This window comes from Bacillus rossius, chromosome 8 (genome assembly GCF_032445375.1).
Source record: "Bacillus rossius redtenbacheri isolate Brsri chromosome 8, Brsri_v3, whole genome shotgun sequence".
Taxonomy (NCBI): Eukaryota; Metazoa; Arthropoda; class Insecta; order Phasmatodea; family Bacillidae; genus Bacillus; species Bacillus rossius.
Window position 1 is genome coordinate 16,436,425 of NC_086336.1, and position 25,778 is coordinate 16,462,202.

The following is a 25,778-nucleotide window of genomic DNA, read 5'->3' on the forward strand; positions in this document are numbered from 1 at the left end:
CATATCGTCTGTCATCCCCATAGGTATAAAAGTGGGCATGACAATTTTTATATCAGTAGAGAAGAGTGAAATCGGTTCTTCACACATTCGATACATAATGTGCCAACAGCAAAACAGCCTCTCCATATTTGCCGACAAAAAGCAGTCACATAAAATTTATATGAGTAGAAAAAAAACACATTGCTATAATCTGACAAAATATTGAAAGGACACGAAAATTTCAGCAGTGTAAATTAAAATTATGTAACTTGGGGAGTGGATATTTATATTTTCTTCTGCACCTCATTTGCCCAAAATGCAACAAAAGTGTATTAATATGCTGCATATAAAAATATATATTCTGTGTTATTTTTAACTTAATAAAAATTGAATTTTCCTGCTATGCTATTGTGAAAATTACGTAATGTAGGTATTTTATGATATAACTATAACATTATATGCAATTAGTCACTTCATCGAGATAACTCACAGAAATAATTTCCTCATTCAACTTCGCGAGTTTAAATTGCAACAGATTATTTTAAATTTGATTAGTTAATAAACTTATTAAAATAGTTTGAAATATTGTCAAAAAAATATCTTACCAACTTAAACGAAAGAACAAGCACCTTTTAACGTAATAGTAAAACCCATTATACTTAAATTCGTAGTGAGATAAAACCAGCTCACTTTCCCATTTAACAGGGTTGCAGTAACTATAAATGTTTCGTTTATTCATAAATAATATATGGAAACTTATTTACTTACAAACATAATGTGTGCTCAATTAAAGTTAACTTTTTTGTTTAGGGTTGTTGTGCTTATAGTATTTATTTTTACTATAAGTAACAAATAAAAGCTACATAGTATGAAATAACTGAACCAACAAGTTATGTATTAAAAGTTATTACAGCAATTATACAGAAAAAAATTATAAAATAAATATTTTTTTCTGTAAGTTGTACAATGTAATATCAAAATTTATAGTAAAATATATATTTCCGGTGAAGGGATTTAAACCGAATCAAAAATAACCTCACCTGATTTTCGGAGGCACACGCTTTACCAATGCGCTACCAAAGCACATCACAAATTTATAAAGCAATTGTTAATGAATCATGTAATGTCAAATTTCTAACGCATTATTTTAAGTTGCTATAACTCCTTTCTAAGACTTCTTAAGTTTACAAATTTAATTCGAGAACATTTTTTCTACTTAAAAAAAAATAATTTGGCACACCAGTACGATTGGTGCGCCACCCAATGTTTACGAATTGCAATATATACATATATATATATATATATATATATATGTTTATGCTGCAACACGTGGGTCCGCCATATTGACGACTTCGGTTCGGCGGCAGCGACGAAGGGTTCCCCCGCCTGCGGTGTTCTCAAATACAAAATACAAGCGACAGGCGGGAGTTCGATCGCAGCTCACCACAGTTCGTCAATTTCCAGGCTCCTGTGCACGAGGCTATAATCACTAGCCACATGAATGAACCGGTCGAATGGAACCCTCTCCGCAGGCACTGTCAGTAATCGGCATAGATAGCCTCGCAACAGGGGAGCTTGTGGAGAGCGCCCGTGGCTTGTTGTTAGTAGCAGAGAACACCACGACACGTCCCTCAGGCGGGAAACCCGACAACACTCACGCCTACCGCCTGCTCGCAGCTCGCCACGTCCTCGTCTGGCGCATGCCCCTGGCGCGTTATGCCGCCCGCCGAGCAGCCTATGCCCCGTGCGGGGGTTACCGCTGAACATTCCCTTCCGCAACGACCCGAGCAGGAATCCCAAGACGAAGGCCTGTGAAAGTCGCTGATGAGGTATACTGGATGATTATACATTACAAAAGAAGTTAAAACACCTCTGTACGACTCATGGTCTAAAGTGTTTGCCAAGACTGTGTACGTCTTTAAAGTAGGGTGTTAACAATATTTTTTTATATTGTAAATAATAGAAAAGGATCTAAGATGGAACACTTGAGTGTAAGACTTGTGTTTTACTGAATGAATTTCAACAGCCACCGCAAATTTTGTGGCATACAGAAAAAAACATTTCATTGAAATAATTCGGGGTGGTAACACGTCACAAAAATATGTAGAAAATAAAGAGCCATAGGCCCATTGGAGAACATAAGTCGTATAGAAGTTTTCAACTTTTTGTTTACGAACCTGTACCAGAAGTATGTCGGTCGTATTCAGACTCATTCTGCCCCGCATTCCTCAGGCTCTGCGCAGCGCTCCAACTCGCGCTCAGCGTCCGGGAAGATAACGTCTTTTTTTCCTAATGGACCTCGCATGCGGCTTTTAACCAGTGCCTTTATTTCCCACGATATGGCATCTCGTCCCGGCTTTGCATATGCTCGCTCCCACACGCCATACATTCTTTAAATTATTCATGCAATAGTAAACTTTGATTTAATACAATTTCTTGGACATACGCCCATTGCAGTTTTGCACTGTCTGACATGAGAAAAATTCATAAATGCATAATAAAAAAAACATAAACCCACAAAAAAACAAGCCTAAATAAGTTGATGTCAAACAGATAAACTCAACGATGATCCTAAAATGTTTGTAAAAGAACAAACATTTTTTAAAGTGTGTATCTTTGAGAGTCAAGTTGGAGTCTATAGAGCGCTAACCCTGACCAATTTTTTTTTTACTTTTAGAAATTAAAAACTTAAAATTTTAAGTATTGTTTCCACCATAAACGTGAAGTTTCATTATTTTGAAAACTCAATTGGCAGTACATCTATATATGCGATGAATTTATTATCTCTATCCCTAAAATATGCATTAAAAGAACATTGCAACTGGCACTCCGTGTAGAAACAATATACAGTAAAGCAGCTTATTTGTCTAATAATTGTACATAAAAATTGAATTTGATTAATAAATAAAAAAAATCCCGTTTTAAAGTTCGAGTGTCCAATTCTCTCTTGTATATTTTCCTCTCAGCATTATAAATAAAGAAAATAATTATTAATAGATAAAAAATCGTGATGTCAGTAAATTTCTTTTTTTAAAAACATACCACCGCATTATTTAATATACACACACAGACACACAAATCTATTCGGTACATAGTTACTTCATGTTCTTCCATAAAGCAGTGACCAATTATTCGAGGAAAACCAATTTATTTTAATAATTCCTTTACCTAGTTGAATGGTTCTAAACACAATTATATATGTGCCTACGACTTCCGAATTTGTTCGACACAACATACATCAAAATAAACAAAAAATCTATAAAAAAGAAAGAAAGCTCAACGGTCATGGTTTCTGGCGTCATTATATTAGGTAATTTTGTATAGAAAACGGAAAAATAAAAATCATGGCTCACAAAATCCGCGGTACTTGAAGCAAGATCTATATCTACATAGATCCAAGAAAGATCTGGAAAAAACTCCCGAATCTATAATGTTATCAGTCAGCGAGATAATAGCCAGAGATAATAATTACAATGAAACTTACCAGCGTAGACGAAAGGACTGAAAAAAATCATGTACTTCGTGACCTTTAGAGGTCTTTAAGAAACACCCCCCCCCCCCCAGAATTCTCTGAATGCTAGGTTTTATTGTTTGCTATAGTCTATGTCATGCAACATTGCTCCAATTTGACAGTCCTCCAAAGTAGTACCTGTGGTTGTAGCCTTTTCCAAAACGTCACTTGCACAGCATCAAATATGTTCGTTTCCGAATACTGACAACCACATGCAGTTGTTTATACACATTGTCTACAGAAAATAGACATGTGAGTGAGTCTTTCGGTACTCGCCAGAGATGTGTGACATCTAACCTCGGTAAAGAATAAATTCACGTGTTCTCATGTTCCAGATACACTTATAATACGAAACTCGAGCACGAAATTCGAAGATACGTGTAACAGGTACGTGTAATACGTCTGTCGCGAAACCTCGAAACTAGCGTGTGTTTAAAACACTGTAATATTGTCTGTGTTTATTTATTGGTTAAGTTTATTTTAGGCACACCAATCACAGCTATTTTGCGAGGAATAGCAAACTCTTTCTGAACAACGTCCCTGCTAACTAAGGCAACAACTTAACCTGCAGACTGCCACCAATTGCAAGAAAGAAAAAAAACACATCTGCGTGGACCTACCTTATTGCAGTTTAATTGGAAAATGCTTGCCCGTAAAATACTTGAGAAGCTCGCTTATAGTCCTTGGTGAAGCGGGCTGACAAGCGCGACGCTCGCTGTTGCTTCTAGCGCGGTGTCGCCTCTGAACGGGCGCGCAGTCTTCTCGTCGCGCGTAGTGAAACCACGAGTTCTGAGTGCTGACCATAAATAACATTATATGGTGGAGAAATGAAGATGAATGATAACTGCAAGTTCCTTGAGTGCTTTAAAGAATCTGTAAAGACTGTGTGTGTATATAATATATAATCTGTAACGGATGTTTCATGCCTTGTATATATATATATATATATATATATATATATATATATATATATATATTCTAATGACTAGGGACCTGAAATATTCGCGGGTTCAATGACCTGTAGGATGAACTCCATAGTTCTACGTACACTCGGTCAAATGCCACCCACTCATTGGCTGCTGTCTTGTGAGACGTTCCAGCGTAGCAGCCTGTGATTCGATAAAGCTTTGGTTGTGTGTTTCTCATTGACCAAGAGTCCTCCAGGTGAGTTGTGAACCAATAGCAGAGGCAGTACTGAGGTATAACGAGTTGTATTTTAGCCTATCGCGAAATGAATTCGCGAATTTTTCCGGTATCTACTAATAACGCTCGTTTTAGACGTCTTCACTGTTGTAAAGATACAGTTAAAAAGCGAACTCCACCCATGAGCGCATTCTGAAATGTTGTTCGTGGCCAGGCAGCGAGGCAGTGCGGGCCAGGCTTGTTGTCGGTTGGGAACACGGCTCGCGGCTGGGTCGGCCGTGCGCCGGCGGCAGACACGTCGGCGTGCTGGTGTGATGGGTTCCGGCGGCCACTCAGGCACTCCGGGGGTCCGGGCACACTACACGGGTCGGTTCCTCGCCAGATACGGCACGCGCGGCCGGCTGCGACTACCGCCTTGCAGGGGAGGGGGGGGGGGGACTTACAGCCAGCGGCGTGAGAACATTCAGCCTCGTGTGTAGAGACCTGCAAAATTCGCGGGTTCATTTCGTGTTATGCTAAAATTCAAATAATTATACCTTAGAGCTGCTTCTGCCATTCGTTGGTTCACTGTTAATCTGGAGGACTGAGGGCCAATCAGAGACCCCTCACTCGTAGACGTGTCGAATCACAGGCCACCCAGTCGGGACGACTTACAAGACAGCAGTCAATGAACAGTTGGCATTTGCCCGAGTGTGTAGTGGATTTTGGAGTCTATCCTAAAGGTCATTGAACCCGCGAATTTTTCCGGTCTCTACTCATGTGTTCTCGTGCCATGTTGCACAAAAAAAAACTTTTAATACGACATGAAATCTTTAACATAATTCCTAAAAAGTAGTACCAAAGTGGTAAATATACTGATAAATATAGCATTCGCTAATCAAAATTCTAGACACGAGTCACACACTCACTTTATGCGCCCGCCGCTAGAATTCCCTGCCTGAATCGTAAACGGCAGCATGAAAGAAACGGAAATTTTAAACTATTAAAAACTGCTTCAATAAAAGCGAAAAAAAGACTTGAAAAATACAAAATCCCTGTTTTTTACCTGATTTTCGACAAAATATTAAATTAAAAACTGTTCACCTTGTTATAATTCACTATACAATTAATACTATAAAGTATTCGCAACAAAATAATTTATACTTCTATGGCATTTCTATAATATAAACCTAAAACATTTTAAAAAAACATATTATAACACTAAGTATTAGTTCGTAAATTTGCTTCTGCTTTAACTACTGAAATCGATCTGTAAATAATTCCTACAAACATACCTTAACGTTTTTAAGCTGATTCAACATTATAATCATTATACAATATAATTATATTATAGTGTTATTTAAAAAATTAAAAAGTCCACCACTGACCAAATTCGAACCACGATCATAGCGCTGTTCTACTGACCCCATTGACACATTGCAAGGAGAAAATATATTATAAACATTGTAATGCCATTTTTATTATGTATTTTAAAAGTTGTAATTACTTTTTACTATGAGTATTTTAGTTTACAAATATATTCCGGGGTAGTTTCACAACCATAAAGTTCCATTTGGGACACCAATTCATTTTGTATGTACCCTAATGTTTACGAAAGTGACTACATACGGGTTTATGTTGCTGCACGTGGGTCCGCCATCTTTGTGTCACATTTCCGTTCATCGACTTCCGTTCCATTCTCACGGAATTACTCGTATCAAATGCCGTAAACCGAGAGCTAAGGTGTTACACACCATAAACACGCGGGCGCGTGGACAATACAGCGTTTAGAGCGAAGCGGCAGCATGAGTAGAAAGTCTGCACTAGAAATGGTTCCGTTTCTTTACTTCAGTGATTTAAAAGCACAGTTGATAAATACCACCTTAAACGTTAGAAGAAAATCATTCACAAACTGTCCAGGAATTTAGGTGCATTAACGAAAACGTTTTTTTATTTACTTCATATTAGCATGGACTGATTAGAATCATAATATTCAGAACATTGCAAGTATTTAGTTAAAACACGGTTCTTCATTAAAGTTGCATGACAACCCCTATCTTGTAACTCGGAAGCCAGAAGCCAGCGTAGTTTTCTGTATTCACTTGTCTGGAACTACATGCGCCATAATATGTATTATTGCACACAATCTGTCAGCTAAAGTACGGTTGCCCATGAATTCAAAAGTAAAGTAATAATTGGAATGAGAAATTCGGAAATACTTTTTCCTGTTGCATTTCATCAAGGGCTCATCTGATAGTAACCAAATTTATCTCTAAGGAGTAGTACAATAGTACAATAGTAAAATAAAAAACATTAGAACATAGTATCAGAGTATACCTATATGGTATTAAAAAAAAATTTAACGTTAACAAGCCGGGAAGTATCAACCTGGCAACAGAGATCGCCATTTACTCTGCGATTTTATCCAAGCGTGAGACAGACTATCAAAATAACCCTCTGTTTAACTCAGGTGCGTTTTTCGTATAAAAGCCCGTACATTTACTGGAATTTCTTACAGTGAGAATTTTTCTTCCAAGTCCTGTGCAATAAAGGACGTTAGAACGTTTGTAATTCACCCTAAAATAACCACGCCAAGTAATTTCAACCATAAGAGCGAGAAGAAGTTATAGTAAATTCCATACTACCTGCATGAAAACAATTTTTTTTTTTTGCTATAAACCTCAAACTCTACTCGCAACAAGGTATTTTGGTTTCGAGGTCAAGTCACGTCGCAGTGGTAGCAAGGCTAGGTTCACCATTAAAATTATAATAATAATAATAATAATAATAATAGTAATAATAAGCGAACGCACAGCATGCCATGTACATGACTGTGCGATATAGGTTCACAATTGAAAACTTACTGTTAGTATTATCCAATTAAATTTCAGGATTTATATTACATCTGTTGGAACTGTTAGTAAATAACTATATTAACTACCACATAAATATCCGGTGACGTCTGACCAGTAGTTTGTGAACGCATTTTTTTTACATATAAAGTAATTTGAATTATGTAAAATTTAGTTAACAACTAACCAGAAAAAAATATTTACTCTTATTGCTAGTGAATTTGTCTAAATAAATGCATTAATTGATTTTTAAAGTCTCGACAATTTCTCACCAAAATGTGACTGATGAATATAAAGAGTTCTCAAGACCCGCCAAAATGGCACCCTACTCTTATCTCATTGTCTGTTGCGTCCGCAACAGAAATAAAATATATTAATTTCCCTGCCATCAACACGAACGGCCTGTGCGCTGTTGTGACTCAGTAGGTTGCAAAACATGGCGGTCATATCTTGTGCGCACGACCTATTGGTACTGTTACTGTTAATTTTTTTTTCAGTCATGAACCCAGCTTAAGTGCACAGCAAAATCAACTGTGATCGACGAAGGAAACTCGTTCCTCACAAAACACAGTCAATAAGGAAACACGTGATTTGCCCTTATGTTACTTAATTGTCAACCCTTCAAATTCCTGCTACAAAGCATAGCGAAAAGTCACTACACATTTCTCCTATAACGTGGTTTATCCTAAAAAGCCAATATTGTTTACCAGACAATGGCTGCGAAAGCTTGCAATTTACAAATAACAAGCTATTCCGGGTGAATTTTTTGAAGTCGCGTCTACAGGTATATAAAACTACAACGAGCTAAGTAAATTTAGGGATGAAATAGGTTGTAGTCTATGTAGTTTGACCAAATTTTAAACAATGAGGCTCACATAGAAATAATAAAACAAATCTTAACGGATTGGTTTGTAGTGTGCGTGAACTTTCAGTAGAAGCAACAAATTCCCCATCCTCCTTAATTTTAATGGTCTGTAGTGTGACATTATTAACATCACCTAATCAGTATATATTTACAGTTACAACCAACATTTAAAGAAATTTAAAACTATAATTTGCCAGTTGAAATACTAGTTGTGATATCCTGTGAACGTGATGGGGTACTGCTAAAGCTTTGGCGGGCCAAAACTGACCCCAAGTCCAAAGGTTAGCTGGTAATGAGTGGCATATGCCATGAGTCAATTTTGGAAAACTACATGTAGAAAACATAGTAGGGTTATTGTGTATATTTTAAAAAAACGTAAAAAAATATTTTTAACAGAGAATCGTTAAGAGCAATATTTTTCCTGACCTACAATAAAATATTTTCAAGTAGAATCTCCATTTAATAAAAGAAAAAAATAACTTTGAGATAAATGTTTTTTCATTAAAGATTCCGAATCATGAGTGTAAAACAGAGTACAATAATGTTTAAAACAGTTAGTTACCTATAAGCTGCTGGAAAACACGGGAAAAAAAGGGGGGCATTAAAAGTTCCAGGAAGGCTAAGCAAATCGCTTGGACAGCGAACAATGTGCGTTTAGTTAATCAAGGTCAAAAATCACGGTCTATTAGACACGCTGTGTCTTCAACTTTCGGTTTAAGGCCACAATACATCAAACTATGAATGAATACACAACTCATTTCATGTAACCGCAAAGGCACTTACCATTTAGCCGCTCTTCTAAAACCACAGATCATGGCATGCTGCTTACCTAAAACAAAAAAGAAAATATTTTTAGACAGTTATATCAAACAATATAAAGTAAATTTATGTATCTATACATATAAAACTATTTTCAAGCGATTGCATAATGACTACTAACTAAATGTTTTCTTGTTTACAAAATGTTTCATTAGATACATATATCGACCATCAAAACACGAAGTGGCGTATCTGTAAAATGCCAACTTTTCAGGAGAGCAAAAATAAGAAAAGCACCTATGTTTGAAGTGCTATACCGCACAATCCCAAACTAGAAAACCCTTCATTTAATTTTTTATATATATTTAAGATGTCTGACTTGGGTTACCTATAATTACTTTATTTATTACAAATTTATATTTTAAGATTTATAATAAAATATAAAAAATGTTGTAGTTACGCCACTTCGTGTTTTGTTGTTTTCATTCATTGCAGAGTTACGCCGCGAAATAAAACATTTAAATAATGAAAAATGTTCAAGTTTTATTACTTATAACAATACAAATCGTTTGTTAGTACAAACACTAAAGGTTATTAGGAAAGTATATCATATTAGCAGTAAATAACTCAATCACTCAGCATTAATTATTGGGCCTTCTTCACACAGTGTATTATTAAAAAAAATTTTTAATCGAGTAGCTTCACATAATATGTTATGGTTTTAAAAAAGTAGAGGTTTGAAAACTGCTTACATAAAAATTTTTACTATAGTGAAACTAACATGTATACATTGAAAAATCTACACTCTTAAACAAAAATTTCTAAACAACAAAAACTAGGCAAAATAATTATTATCAGAACTACAATATCCACTTAGTGATACTCAACTTTGTTGGTTTCATAAAATAAAAAATTTGTTTTAAAAAAAAGTAAAATAAAATAACCTGATGTCAATTTCAATAAAAACAGTACTGTTTAGCTTTAAAAACCATACAAAATGATAAAAAAACTTATCTTAACTAAATAATATTGATTGATAAAATATCAATAACAAAGAAGAAACACTAATAACGATATTCAAGTTTCATCTCTTCTAGACAACAATCTTTGAAAAGTTAATTAGGTAAGGACCTGTAATAGTTCTGAAACTCTGCAGCCCTTACAACGGGAGTAGGTCCTTCGCAAAGTGATATCAGATCCTTGAACTTTTCTTTTGTTATAGCCTGCGGTAGAACGTTGAGACGATCTAGGGGCATCTTCAGGTTCTTGTCAGCATCACGTTTTAAAGTAAATGACCTGTACGTTTCATCAAGATGGCTGTTCTTGAAAAAAACTGTTGTAGGATGGTCTTTCTTAAAAGCATACTCTACCATGTTAGGCCAATTTATGGGTTGTCCTTTTTCGTTATCCTCTCGAATGGTGAGAATGCGCAGTTCTTTGGAGAGTCTTTTAAAGTCCAAAAAGTCCCTTGTTTCCATTTGATGGACTATGTAAGGATGCGCCCTTCTGGCGAGTTTAATTATTGGTACCAGCTGGGAAGGAACAAACAGATCGCCTGCTTGATTTATGGCATGGCCAATCGCACTGTGAGCAGCATCACCTTCATTTTGACCATGGTAAGGTTCAAAAAATCTCAAACTAATTTCAGAAATGTTAGAGCTATTGAACAAAAAGTAAAGGAACATTGCAGGCAGAATACTATTTTTGTTCTGGCCAGAACAGCCATCAGCAAACAAAGTCACTTTTTTGCCTACGTTGTTTTTATCATGCTCCTTAAGCATGAGGAATATGCAAGAAGCAATTTCAGATGAACCTCTTTTACTTATTGACTCATTCCAAGTAAAACAATGACAGTCCTTGGTTCCCAAGTCGTATATTGTAAAGTTGTACACTGATAAGCGTCTTTTATAAAATACGGCGCTCTCGTTGGTTTTCGGCAAGAAGATTACTTGCTGAAGGTCAAATACTAAACAAACATTAGTTTTGTTTTCAATTGCTGCTGCTTTACACCTTTCCTTTATTGCTCTAACTTTTGTTTTTTCCGCAATGTGTTGGTCATACCTCTGTTTAATTCTGTCCTTTGTGTCTCCATCGCCTGTCTTGTAAGTCATACAGAGAGTACACATATCTTTTTTACGATGATGAAAACTTAAATTTAAACTTCTAAAAATAAGTCTGTATAACCCGATGCTGCCCTTGTTGGCGTTGGGATCTTCACTTTGGTAAAGGTTAAACATTTTTTTAATATTCAAATCATCATGTAGAAATTCTCTGGTTGTATTAGCCCTGCAGTAATGCGCTTCTACTCTTGGAAATCTGTTGATGTGATCGGTCATTCGCTTACGAATATCTGCATCTCTAGCTGCTAGGGTTTCCTGTCTTCCTCCACGCTTTTCTGGTTCTAAAACACCTGTCTCTGCTACTTTTCCAACAGCTGTTCTTGCTGTTCGTTCACTAATACTAAGAGTATTAAGAAAAAACTTTTTGCACACTGCTTCTTTTTCATTTTTTAATGTTAAAAAATACTGTTTTGACTGTGCTCTACGACTGTCGCCAACTGTAGTTTTGCGTTTTGTTGCCCCTGACACTATGTGTCTTGCAATGAACTCTCGTTGTAATTGAAGACTACCCATAGCATAGTACGACTTGAAAATATTTTGTCTGTCTTCATCTGTAAATTTACTACAAGACTTCTTGGTTTTCTCACAGAATCTACCAATGCAACGGTCTTTAATTTCTCTTGGAGCAACTAAATTGTAAGACTTTTCTTGTGTATAGCCGTGACCAGTGTTTCTCCTTTGTTTTCTTTCTTTCTGTCTATTTATTTTGTACCGTTTTTCTAAGGGAAATTCTCGTGCAGACCCTTCTGTAACAAAATCTTCTGGCTCTCTTGGCTCTTCGATGAGCGTTTCCAATTTTTCTAAATTATCTGTATGGTTTTTGCACTCATCACTTTCCTCAAAATGTCTAAAGCATAGTAACTCAAGACATCTCACACAAGCTGCAAAAATCTCTAAGTTACAACCGTTGGAAGTACATGTAGAATGCATGGGATCTGTATTATCAATATTATTCTTTTCTGCAAACTTAGGTTGGGGTTTCTTCTTTTTCTTCTTTGGAGATTTAGCAATGAATCTTTCATCGCTGCTATCAGTTAAAACAATATGGTCACATTCATTTTTTGACCAGTGGGATTTGCAAACAAGCAATCCACAACAACATGTTTGAACACCTACTAGTTTACATTTTTTTAATTCGCACAGTTCTGTAAAATCTGGATCCGCGTCGCTGTCATCGGGTTCACTACCAAAACAATTTAAGTCTACATTAGAGGCTATATCTGTATTTCCAAATGAAGTGTTGGGGTTGTGATCAGCTTCGGTATCTCTGTTATTGCTCTTAAGGCGGGAAAGAGGCACAAATTCGGCCAATGCCTGTTCGTCTTCATCAGACATGCTATCTGAATCACTGTTTTCTAACAATATTATTGTTCCAAAATAAAATGTTTTATTGTAAAGCATTTTAACTTTGGAGCCTTTTTTAAAAGCATTGCCCTTATCAACTGGAATTAAATCAGTTAATCTCACCACGTTCCGGGTGCCGTCAGTCCACTTCACTAAAGCGTCCATCTTCTTTTAGTCCACTTCTTACTTGCATGCAAACTCCAGCATCGATCTGTAAGATACAATAAGTAATGTATTATAAATATACAAAATTAAACTTGCAATGTATGTTGTAACGTCCACTTCAAAATAGCCTAGAGTTAATTTTACCTGCAGTAATAATTCACTAATAAACAGTTTATCAAACAATGCATTTAAAGGTGAACATAAGTGTTCTTGATGTACAAATTATATGCAGACTAATTTATTAACCCTTAACCACAGACATGAGGTCCCCGGGACCACACAGCGTTCTGACGCCCTCTGCCATCAGTAACCAGTAACCTCGTGGACACATGATCTTCAGTACCTTCCTACCATTCAGTCTTCTCTCTGCCGCCGGAGCGATAAGTGGTTATCTGACACCTGACTTCACGTCTGTGTTAGTGTCAGCATTATTTGCAGCGTGGGACCTCACGCCTGTATATACGCACAAAAGTTTCACGTCTGTGGTTAAGGGTTAGTTATGGTTGTAGGCCTAATAAGTAATATTTTAACAAAATGCTTACCTGGGCTCTACATCTAAAGCATGTGTTGTGATGGACAGACGAGCAGATAGTGGTGCAGATCAGTATATAGATAGTGCGGTATTGCGGTATCAGTCTTCCTTCCGGTGTTTTCCCTCTATTCCCATCTTTGTGCAACAAAACAATTAGGTTGCATTTTCCGACCGCCCCACATGTAGTTACGCCACTTCGTGTAAAACGAGAAATAGTCAACAATTTTTTTTTTTCGGAAAACACGAACAGGCGTAAGTTAACTTAAGTCAGTACGTGTTTTGCTGAATAGTCTCCAAAACACTTACGACGAAATGAAAAAGCATTATATCTTCAAAACCATTGGGAATTAAGTTACGCCACTTCGTGACATGATAGACCACGTAAAGATATGTCTGTAGCCAGTATATCTCAACATCGGCATTTTTGCAGTTACGCCACTTCGTGTTTTGATGGTCGATATGTGCCATCATTCCATTCATGAAGGATAATTCACTGGGTTATAAAATGCATGTACTATACTATAGTCTATAGTGCACATTTTGTGTGTTTTTTTTACTGTAAACTCCAAATTATTAAACGCGGTCTATATAATTATTTATCAGACATAACCACATAGAAACAAAACAAGCCAGTTATTTACCACCCAGCAAAGAAATATAACATGATTGAAAGCTGACATGATAGAATATATTGTTTGTACAAGTTCTCGTCGGTCTCAATCCTACGATTCAAAACCAATATAAGTTCCTAAATTCAAAGACTTTTTTTTTGTTTGGACCACTATTGGTTGCTTTGGTCGCTGACTGGCTGGAAACATTTGACCGCCGATGACTTTACTTACTGTAAGCGCTTGACAATAACTTTTGAGTACGCAAGTGTAACTTTGTTGTTAAACTTCGCCAGTAAAATATGGTGGTTTCGTTAAGTTCATTTTTCGGCAAAACCTTTCGAGATGAATAGTTCCCCATCCGACAAACGGCATGTTATTGGTAGAACAACGCCTGTTCGAACCTATGAAAGCCCGCGTCTCAAGTCGGTGGAATGTGAGGCAGAGTCGAACGCGAGTCAGCGCGATGATTCAACATAAAACGTCCAAAATTGTAAACATTGAAAAATAAAATGTACCTATAACTAGCAACGGCGGCCGCCTGATCGGGCGCACGAGCTCCGAAAGAGCAGTGGCGCTAAGGGTGACACTGACTCGCACGCCACACGCCTCGTCGCCTCTACGTGCCAGCCACAGAACTGGCCTGCAGTCTTCGCGCCGGTATCGCACGTATAAGGGGCTTTATGTGGTCACTGTAATTTTGGGCTGGAATATTAAATACAAATTCTCCCTGCATTTCCTTATACTAGGTTAGGATTATTTCATACCTAAAAAAATAATTCAGAACACTCGTTTAAACCTTTTTCACTGCCCAAAAAAAAATTTAATGACGAAATCATGAAACGAAACTTGTATGCAGACGTAGAGACGCGCAAACGGTTCTTAAAATACCATTCGAACCCAGACACTTTTAATAAATCTTGAGCGATTTGAAAATGCCTCGTTAACATCTGGAGTTCAGCATACCGCGTGGCAACCCAACACCAATATTATTTTATACAGAAAAAGAAAGCATCATTATTATGTGGAATCAAAATTTTATAAATGACAATAATATTTGTGATACGGAATTACAGCAATTCGCAAGATCACAGTAAAATTCTATGAAAACGTCCCCCAAACAGCTGTTCACTGTTCAATATCTACATCACTGAACAACATAGGAAATATGGGTAAAACGCATGTTAATATAACTTCCTGGTGACATGTCATATATAAATTTTTATTGTTAAACATTTTCAGCTACAAGCAAGAAAATTTCTAACCATATTTGAGAAATTATTGATAAAGTGGGACTCTCAATGATCGACAAAAAAATTCAGGCACGCCAATAATTAAATAATCTATGTACTTCATCCATATTTTTTTTGACGTCATGTGACCTTTGTATCGATGTCAGAACGATTAAAGATTGCGCGAGATATAGCTTCTGACTGAAGTAAGCGACCGACAGATTGACAAGGGGCGGGAAGGAGGGAGCGCGCACTTCATTTGTCTTCGTCTTCTTTTGTTTTCGTTTGTACGTCGTCGACTGCAATTACGTTTTTATTCAGCAGTTTTCAACCTTTTTTAAATCGTATCCTTCGGCATGGCTAGTTTACCTCAAAAAAAAAACACCGCAAGATAAGTGCAAAGAGACTTTCAATTTTGGTGGACTGAGAAATATGGCATGATTAATCAAGGCAATAAAGCAGTGTGTTTTTTTTTATGTTCTGGAACAGTTCGGCTAGCATTCTGCTAAAATAAACAAAGTACGAGGCTAATATAATATATTTAGCATCTAATTTGCAACAGCAGAAATCACACTAAACTTTTCTTTTATTTAAATAAACATAAAATAGTAAACATTTCGATTTCAGTACAAAGTTTGAGTTGCAAATAAAGAGTTTTTAAGTTAATAACATTTGGTTTTATTTTTTTCATTATTATTACCATCACTAAGTCAAGATTCTTCGATGGCACGTCATAGCCACATTATTTTTGACGTGATAACGTCTTATAAATCGATGAACGCCGGCTACACGCACGAAAAATTGTCACGTTCCGCCTGAGCCGAGCGTGCAAGAACCGGCCAACCACCGTGCGAGAAAATATTCTATAATATCAAACAGGTTGAGGCGGGCTTTTTAACTAATTGTTCGTGATTATATTCAAACAAATTATTTAAATTAAATTTGCAAAAACTGGAAATAATATTTGAAAATAAAAAATTATGCAATTTTTCATCAATGTTTTCTTATGACGTTTTCACTCAAAGTTATCGTCCGTAAACCAACTTTACAGACAACCCCCCCCCCCCCCTTTTTTTTTCTTTTTCATAAAACATGGCACGTTCACCAATAAAGGTTCGCCATCCCTGAGCTAAGTTATTCACAGTGAACCAAGCGTCCGGCATATACTTTTCCATTTTTATGCTGCTAACGACTAGGAGGCTTAAATAGTGGTGAAAATGTGTCTTGTATAGTTAGAGTAGATTTACGATCATGATATTAAGATCTTATAAATCATTTAACTCAATATTTTCTCTCTTTTTTTTCATTTTAACCGTACGTAATTAGTTTCACTTCTGTGTCTCGGTAAATTTTTTTTTATCGAACCAAAAACTTTTAAATGTGTTCAAACGTAAGTTAAACACAAACTTCAAAACCTTTTGAGACAGACAGTAAAGGTTGCAGGCAAGACCTTTGCTAACATTTTGGAGGTTGTAATTCCATCCATCCGCCAGTACGTGGGAAGTTAAAGCTTGGGAAGCTTTTGACGGACGGACGGGTGGCATTTTTCGGGGCTTCTGATTGGCTTGAGGTCACGTGATTGACGGACGGACGCGACGGATCATGTTGAGTCCGGCTTAACAATGAACCACTCTCAACTGTTCTATGTCAACCTCAAACAACAGTGTTGGGGGAAGACAGGAGCTGTCTTGTTATGTTCTTCGTGTTCTGATGGTTCATATTCCGATGTCGAGTTTTACATGCCGGCAAACTACACTGTGGATATTTTATTTTTGTAAATGGAACAGAAATATTCATGTAAAATTTAGACACTTGTAAATTTGTACATTTGCATGAAAGCATCTGAAATGCTACAAAAACATTTTCGCAGTAATTCTAGGTATCGGATTCTTGCCCGTGCATTTATACTTTGTGTTGTCCTATTACCTCCAATAGTTAAAATTATTGGTAAACTGTTCCATGAATAGCTTTCCAGTAATAACTGCGCACATTAATAAGCATTATGAAACAAGATAAAGTCAAATGGTTGAATATCTGATTTTTTTTCCATGATTAATAAAATCTATGCTTTTTAAAACTTCAATAAAAATTTAAAATTATGAGCCTATTTTCGTAAGCGCGACAAGAAATATTCAGTATTGTTCCCAAAAAATATGCAAAAATTGCCATAGCAATGTGTTATACAAATTTACAATATTTTTTTCTTGCAGTGTTACGAATCTTTTACTTGGCAACTGGTTTCCAAACGAATCTTTAGTAGAAGTACAAAAAATGATAACTTTTCTGTGTAACCGTGTAACCGACGATGCTTGAAATCTTTTCTTCCCCGCGTTCTGTGGCCGGGGAAGTTGACAAGGTGACAAACTAGTTGTTTGTTTCACCCTTCCTTCCACCATTCCCCCGCCACAAGTGCGTGGGTGTAGTTGAGGGACGTAACCCCTTAAGTCCCCTCCTTAAGAGGCCCGCCTCGTCAGGGGTGTGTGTGTTGGTGAGGCGGGATGATAGGGTGACGCTCGCTGGTGCTTCTAGCGCGGTGTCTCCTCTGGACTGGCGCGCAGACCTCTTGTCGTCACAGGATAACTGTGAAATTTGAGCGGCGACCATAGCATTATGTGGCGGATAAATGAAGATAAAGGTGTAATACAAGGCCCTTAAGTGCTTTTAAGAATCTACACCGGTTGTTTTACGCCTAAAAATTACCCTGAAAACATGCATTTTAGCCATTTTAACTCTTAAAAAAATAGAGCTTAAAAATTTAATCCTGAATCAAAAGTACTTGTCGGCCCTCAGCGAACTCTTAAACGCTTTTCGTAAGCAGATTCCACTCGGATATGTTGAGTAGTTTTGAAATCACGTTGTTTTCCCTGAAGCTCTGCGCACCGTGTGTGTGTGTCCGGGTGGGCGGGGGTCTTAAGGCCCGTCCCACAATGCACGGAAACGTAGCAAATAGCATTCAATGATACTGCATTTCAAGGTTACGAAATATTATTTTATTACAAAATATATAAATGTTTCGAGATCATAGCATGGGCATAATTCACATATGTAACAACAGAGGAAGAAACATGGCCACCCCCGTGTACGTCTCCGTGTCACGTGTCTGCGCCGCCGTAGCAGCGCCCCACAACAGCCTGCGTCATCGCGCCAGGATCTCCGCAGACTCGCTAAAAGGCAGTAATGATTGATTACGACTTGAATGCGCCGGCGGGGTTTTTTAACTCGCAACAATACACCTCTCCTCCCCTCCCTTCACCCTCAACTCTCGCGGGAAGGGCTATTAGCGCTCCGCAAATTTTTAAAACATGAATAATTCACCCCACCTCCTTCCTTCCCTTGCAATCTTCAACCCTTCCAAAAACCCTATTTTTTTTTTTTACTCTCTCCCCGTGGCTCCTTCGGAGAGCGCCCTTCACTTCTGACCTGAATGTAGGATCGCCGTGCTTTTAGCCGGACCGTCGGAGCGCACCTTCTTATTTATCATAAGAACAGCGGCCATTAGCCTGACGCATGAAGCCCGCAGAGGCAGCGAGAACCTCCTCCCCTCCCCCCTACACCTCTCTCCCCCCAGGCAGCTCTTTTTTTTATTCCCCTTCGGCCGAAACAAAACTCGGGCTGATAAATGAAGCCGAAAGGCGGCTCGGAACGGTGAAAAGCGCGCGGAGACAGCGGCTAAGGAGAGAGTTTGTGATGAAACAAAGTTCTCCATTGTGCGTGCGGAGCGAAGTAAAAACTCTCACACATACACACACATGCACTTAACCTCGCGAAGAACACATAGCAGTTAAAAAAAAAAAATTCAGTGTAAAGGGGAGAACGGTAACTAAGTGTCGACAACTTAGGCGCGTTAGTACATATAGGCCTGTAGTGAAAGTAGCGAAATCCACAAAGAACTGATCATTTTATTATATTTTATTCCTTCGTAGCATAAAACAAGATTGTTACAAATGGAAGGAATCATTTAAAAAATTAAAAATAAATATTTTGAAATTTTGTAGATTTTCCGTTTTCGATTTTTCTAACTTTGGTTTGAAATTTGTTTGGCGCGTACTTACGAGATAGAGGTACACACTTCAGAAGCCTCAAGAGTCGAAGAGCAGTGCATCTGGAACACAGGTTTACATTTGTGTATCGTAAAATAGGGTGAATAGAAACAGTGGGGTTTACATTAAAAGTATACCAAAATAATCGTTATTTATAATTTTTTTAAATATTTACCAATATTATTTAGAGTGAATTTCACTGAAGAACTTGTAATCAAAGATTCCTTGAGCGGACTGTTTTTAACAGACTTCAAAAAAGGTGGAGGTTCTCAATTCGTCTGTATTTTGTTTTTTTTATGTTTGTTACCTCAGATTTTCGACTGGGTGAACCGATTTTGATGATTCTTTTTTTTTTTTTGAAATCTGGTGCTTGCCGTGTGGTTCCATTTCAATTTGGTCCAGTTCTGACAATGGCATCCATGAGAAAACCATATAAGGTTTAAATTTGCATTAATTATGTGCGCGACAAATGGACGAATAACTCAATATCACGCCAAACGGATTTCAAAAATTATTTTTTTATTGGAAAGGATGAACTTCAAGGGTAGTTTGATGAAAGTTTGGTTAGGTTCTGATTGTGGGATCCATGACAAAGTAACGGAAATCTTAAATTCTTAGGAGTAAATTAACAATACTCGGCCGAGTCTTTTATAGGCTATACGGATATTTTTGTCACCTACCGTAACAGGGATCAAGCTGAGACGGTTTGCACGTTGCTCTTCTGTCTCTTTGGATAGACGATCGTGTATCACGCTGAGTCGGTGGGCACGTTGCTCCTCCGTCTCATTCGATATACGATCGTTGATCAAGCCGAGACGGTGACTGCGTTTTTCGATATTTTCCCTGTTCAAAACTTTTTCATGTAAAGCCGCATTTTTGAAAGTCTATTTTTGCGCTCTTCGCAAGTCTCTTTTGAAATTGTCCTCGAGGTAGATTTCCTCTGTTGAGATAGGCGTTTCTCTCTGACTTCGTTTGTTTCATTTAAACCGCGCTGTCTCATATGAGCAGCACGTTTAGTAGGTCTACCCATATTCAGACAAATTAGTTAGTGTAGTCTACTTCAGATTCACTAAAAATCAAAAAATAAACACAAATTTTAACAAAAAAACCGACTTAAAAAAACTATTCCAAAACAAATTAATATGCACTAAAAAGTAAAAAATAATTGCGTTTCTTCTACAACTTAATAATCAACTTACTTTTTCTACTCATCAATATGTAGGTACGATCTATGAGTTGGTATAATGTAGTTGCAATTATTGTTATTTTTGGAGTCGGTGTCAGCCAAGGAAACACTACAATAATCCTAGCAATAATAATACGAGAATACTTTAAGAAGTATTTTTTATACAAATTAACTTTTATATGCACGACAATATACTTGAGTACTGTGGCAGAATAGCAATACCTAATTAAACCCATTTACAAATTAACTTTTATACGACAATATAGGTACTGTGCAAATATCTGTGACCTTGAAACCTAATTAAACCAAACAAACGAACTTTAATACGACACTATGCTGAGACATATGTATTGTAGCAAACGGTGATACGAAAATATAGCCAATATTAAACACAAGGACTTACCGTAAGAAGGACGGTGTAGGTATGCGTTGAGTTAGATTTTAAGTGAGACACCGACTCCAAAAATAACAATAATTGTAACTACATTATACCTACCTTCTTGCGTGGTAAACACATATATCGTACAAACATACTGATGAGTAGAAAAAGTTAATTATTAAGTTGTAGAAGAATAGGAAATTTTTGTTTACTTTTTAGTGAATATTTATTTGTTTTGGAATAGTTTTTTTAAGTCGGTTTTTATTGTTAAAATTTTTGTTTATTCTTTACCCCGTTTCTTGGTACCCGCTAGCGAAGAGTCCCGAGTGTTTATCCCAGCGGGACTCGAACCCGAGCCACACTGGTGACTGATCTAGTGATCTGCCCTCTAGAGGCTACACCATCGAGGGCCACGGCCTTGGGGACGTGGTCGCCGGGCCGGGTCGTTAAGGCGTCATGTACCAGACCTTCAACATTTATTAAAAGTGTCTGATTACGAATAGTGTTGCACGTGTCTCTACAAGTTTAGTTTCGTGATTTCGTCTATAACGAGTTTTTTTTTTTTACGGTGAGAAAGGCTAAAAGGGATGTTTTCATGATAGTGTTTCAGGCATGATAAATTCTACACACAGCATGTGTGCAAGGAGCCTTTATCTTTAATATTCCACCAAATATTACAGGGTCGCCGCTTAAGAGTCCCATAGAGGCACGTTACCGACACGAAGACTCTACACGCCAATTCGCTGCACGGCCCGTAGAGGCGAAGGGGCGTGCGATGCACGAGCCAGTGTCGTCCTTAGCGTCCCTGCGCTATTGGAGCTCGTGCGTCCAACCAGGCGGCCACCTTAAGTGAGATGGATTGTACAAGAAATAACGCGGAATAACTTTAGACGCGTAAAATACAGGAGAACCCACTGGAGGCTAATCATTGATGATATCGCCGAGAGTTGAGGTTTGTCTTGAAATTTTGAGGACGGATCTATCACAATGGTCTTATACACTCTCAAACATTTACAGCTTAAAAATACGAGAAAACACTGCGCTATAAATGTTTTTTATTGAACATAAGTAATCACGTAAAATTACAGATGTATGTAAGTTTGTACATTTGCATGAAAAATAACCGTATCGATACAAAGTAGTGTTCGTAGCAATACTGGGTTGGATTCTCACCCGAGTATTTATGCTTTGCGTTGCTCCAGTACCTACATTACTTAAAGTTATTTGTAAACCGTTCCTTGTATAGCTTTTCAGTATTAATTACATAAGCATAATACAAAATAAAGGCCAATAATTAAATATTCGATTATCTTTTTATGGTCTAAAAAATATAATTGAATTAAATGTCAAATAATATAAAAATTATCGCCAATTTTCGTAAGAAATGCCTAGTCTAATCTCGAAAACCGTATTTCACATATGCAAAAATAACCATTGCCATATGTTGTACAATGGAATATTTTGTAAAGTATTTTTTTTTTCTGTGTAGTAACTAATTATCTAGAGTTATTAGTCAACTTACGTAAATCTTCGTAACACTAAGGATATTGAATTTATTTGCCTCTAAATATTAACAACACCTTCAAAAACGTGCTAATTCTATAGCAAAACCACCCTTATTCTTTCTACGTGCCTGTTTACAACATACCACACCTCGCAGTTGCTACCGCATCAGCCACGAACCTGAGCTTAAAACACTTCCCTGGATTTAGTTTCACTGTACTTAACATATGTCTTTATGTATACTAGTGCAATGGTTTATGATTGTTGTGTAGGAATTTTTACGGTTCGTATGCAATCCATATGATGACTCAAAACTTAACAGAGATGGTTATATTTTATAATTTTTCCTTGAGAAATAAGAGAAGCGTCAATCAGAGCACAGTATAATGTGTTGTTGGAGTGAAATAATGTTTCTTTGGGAAAGCAGGCTTTGCTGTAGTACAAAAGTAGTAGGGAAAACGGAATTAATAGTATTAAGTTGAGAAATGATAACACTGGTAACATTTCTAAGAATGTGTTGGAAGTCCATAACTTATTAAATAGTTTGAGATTTATCGAACGAATGTGTTACAGTCCCTATGCATCTGACTTCTTCTTTAAACAAATAAGGTAGATGCAGGAGGAGTATAATTTTTATGATAAATTTACCATACAATTTTATAGGTCAAAAAATGTGTATTAAATATTAAGGAATGTAACACAAATACATTTTCTAGATTTTAAATTTAATTTTTTTTATGTTTAGCAAAATACCATTTATAAAACTGATAAAAGCCTATACGTTGGTTACGTGTTTAATCTCTTCCTCAAATCACATGATAAATCACTTCCCGAATAATTTATGTTAAGTTACGAACAACCTAGAATATAAACGTAAAAATTAAAACTACACCTTGGTTTGATCTACGGTAGGTACCATTAGAAAAATGCTACACAAGACACTTTGAATTTTAATGTTTGGTGTAGTTTCTAATCTTTCCTTGAAGAAAAAAAAACAGTTAGGGTCGGTCTCACACGACATACTGATTTTTTTTTTCGTCATTACGTTTTTAAGGGATATTTCTAAAATTTTATACAAAGTGGAATATATTTTGCTATAAATATTTTTGGCAGAACAACAAATGCAAGGAAGGGATCAAATTTAAATTCTAAAAATAGCCCTTAAGAAGTAATGACGTAAAAACGAAAATAATAAATAATCAACATGGCACGTGAGACCGAGTAGTAAGCAAAAGATCTCGGATTCTAAAAAGTACTATATATATATATATATATATATATATATATATATATATATATATATATATACATATATATATATATATATATATATATACATATATATATATATATATATATATATAGAGAGAGAGAGAGAGGCTTCGCACGGCTATACTAATGGAAAAAAGAACTAAGCCATATCTCCCATTTACAGTAATGGTAAATAATAAAAAATTCCGTGAAAATTTATTACAATGCTGTATATTGTACCGATGGTTTCCCGACTCGTGCACGCAACATAAAACTGATGTACCCGTACTTCGCTACGGCAGTCTACAGGCAGATCACTCTTGCGCCGCTCATAATACATGCCCCTCGTTGTGGGTACGCCACTGCCGCGCGATGCCTGTTGCCATGGAGACGCAGAAGGCATGAACAATGCAAAATACTGTTCTCATGCAGACAAAGTACGCACTGTTGCCTGGTTTTAACCACCTATGCTATGGGATCTAATTTTCGGAAAATGTCATCCTGCGTAACATAAGGAACATTACTGTGAAGTTTCAAGTCTGTAAAATATATATACTTGAAAAAAAAGGGCAATTTTTGATATTTAAAGTACTTGCAAAATTTCAACAGTGATGAGGACTGCACTAACAATGAAATAGCCGTTGCCATAGAGACGAATGAAGCATCAACAAAGCAACAGCCGTTGCCATGGTGATTTCCTACCAAAAACTGGAAATTAAAAAAAAATTTAGGGGTGGACCACCCCTAACATTTAGGGGGATGAAAAATAGATGTTGGCCGATTCTCATAGATACCGGATAAGCACAAAAAATTTCATCAAAATCGGTCAAGCCGTTTCGGAGGAGTATGGCAACGAAAACTGTGACACGAGAATTTTATATATTAGATAGAGAGAGAGAGAGAGAGAGAGAGAGAAAGGGAGCTGGAGACACCATTGACTCTAATCATTACAATTTTGTTTATGTTTGTTTCGTAGCAGGTTAGCTGCATCGAGAGTTAACGACCGGCTATGCTTATTCCTCTATTCATAAAACAATTTCACAGAGATCTTTAAGCTTTCTAAAATTGTAGTTATTCTTCCAGAAAAGTTAACAACAAAATATTATTTTCAAATAAATATAAGTCAATCGTAGGCTGGATAGTACAATTGAAGAAAGAGATTTCTTTAATAATTACGTAAGGTTTTTATACTGTCGTAACTTATGTACTTGTTCATTTTCCTTTAAATATAACTTTTTGACATTTTAGGTATAGATTTTTTAAAGTATGTAATATTTTATCTTATATTTACATTAATTGCTATTTTTAACAATCAAATTTATAAAAAATAATGTAAATTATCTTAAGTTATTTTTTATGTAATTGTCAATTTCTAAAATATTTAAAATGTTTACATTCGTCAAAATATCGCACGTAGATAAAAGTGTCTAGATGCACTCACACAAAAGATTGTTTTTTGGGGTAGAAATTTTTTTGTTTAATTAAAATAATTATTGTCAAAAAATGGGTACTTGGGTACTTATGTACGCGCGTTAGAAGTTATACTTACGTGGCGCAGTAAGAAAAAAAACTATTAAAAACTTTTCGTTATTTGCATGCAAATAATTAACAGAAATAAGATAATAAAAATATTGGAGAGTTATTATAAATACGGTTGTTAAAGTTTTAATTCAATCAATTTAAAATATAATAATTACTCAGTATTCCATATGAATATAAACACGTGCGTAAAATTAATTATTGAATTTAGTAAAATAATTAAGAAAAAATTTAGTTAATAAATAAAATCAATAAACATACTGATCATTTTCAAATTTATTAAATAATAAGGAAATAATTGAGATTTTAAAATGAAAATAAATTATTCATACAGGAACATAGTCTCACTTATATGAATACACTTAAAAATACATTTGAAAAAGTTCATAATCGCAATTTCTATCACTAATGTTCACAATAAATAATTGTGTTTGATTATATGGACCACTGTTCAATATAAATCACTAAAGTGTATGATTAAAAAGCACACAAATAATTTTTATCCGTTTTGTAGCCTTTTTCATCCTGTCAATTTTTATTGTTGCATGTTGCGCGCATATCGTAAAAATTAATATTCGTAATTGTTCTCATAACGCGCCTTAAGAAGTAAAACTTCAAAAAGAGGAATATAATTCAAGTTAAAAAACTTCCTCTCGGCACCAGAAACAAGAAAAACCCCACGGCCGGCGGGCGGCGTGGTATGGGGGGAGTGAGGGGGGGAGACGCGACTGCTGACAAATGGAAGGCGGAAGAGGCCGAGGGCAGCCAGAAATTGGCGTCATCTGTCCGTG

General features: G+C 36.3%; 1 protein-coding gene across 2 annotated transcripts in view; it reads right to left on the bottom strand.

Moving 5' to 3' along the window:
• LOC134535535 (zinc finger protein 1) overlaps nt 1-25,778 on the bottom strand; it is a 1,265,084-nt gene that overhangs the window by 1,213,110 nt on the left and 26,196 nt on the right. For both annotated transcript variants that reach the window (XM_063374681.1, XM_063374682.1), the window contains exon 2: nt 9,113-9,158. The gene's annotated coding sequence lies outside the window, so the exon portion shown is untranslated. The remainder of the gene's footprint in view (nt 1-9,112; nt 9,159-25,778) is intronic.